Below are 976 nucleotides of genomic sequence, written 5' to 3' on the forward strand. Positions count from 1 at the left end.
CTTTAGAACTCTCTGTCACATTTCTTTAAATATATTACAACACAGTTTAGTGGTTTTTATTGCTTAAGGGACCTCTTTTTTGGAGAGTTTATGAGCTTGCTAATTTCCTTATATCCTTGTCCGTGACGTAATTTCGTGAGCGGAAGGGCTGAAACGCTGAAGTACACACCAAATTAATCGAAAAATTTACATTAATGAGTGCACATAATAACAATTTAAGATACAAATTTTTTAAAAATTTCTGAATAATCAACCACTCTTCTCCCAAGTAACTATTAGAGTAAGGCTAATAATAAACATCAAAAAATAATAAAGAGTGCATTAACCCACATTATTCTATAAGCATGCACAAGGATAAAATTATAATGTTAGTTTGTATTAACGATAAACTTAATATTACATCAATAACTACAAAATATATTCGTTTATATAACACATAACACACATTAAAAATTATAAAAATGGTACCTGCACTAAATATATTAGCACTGTTTGAAAGCACTTTTCTTTACAAAAATTTACAAGCAATGAAAAAGATACAAGCAATGGAAGACTCAATAAAAGTTCTTTAAAAACGGACAATACGATGCTATTAGTATAGATATACGAGCAACAAATTTTTGAAATATAAAAGAGTATCAAAAATTGATGAGTTCAAAACTGTTGATGAAGTTTTGACATATAACATAAAACCAATAAAAATACCAAAATGTAAAGAAAATTGGATACAACTACTGGAAAAGTGATTAGAAGCTTACTAAAAGTGGACATTACGATTCTTTTAGTATAGAGATAATGGCAATAGTTTTTTGGACTATAACAAAATTTCAAAATTTATGACTTGAAATCTATTGATAAGGCTTGGACCAAGTACTGCATAAAATCAAATCGAAACACAACATACCAGAGCGGAAAGAAAATTTGATATAACGCATGGAATAGCCAAAAAAAGTTTATTAAAAATAGATAATATGAT

This window comes from Teleopsis dalmanni, chromosome 1, assembly GCF_002237135.1.
Source record: "Teleopsis dalmanni isolate 2A chromosome 1, ASM223713v2, whole genome shotgun sequence".
Lineage (NCBI taxonomy): Eukaryota > Metazoa > Arthropoda > Insecta > Diptera > Diopsidae > Teleopsis > Teleopsis dalmanni.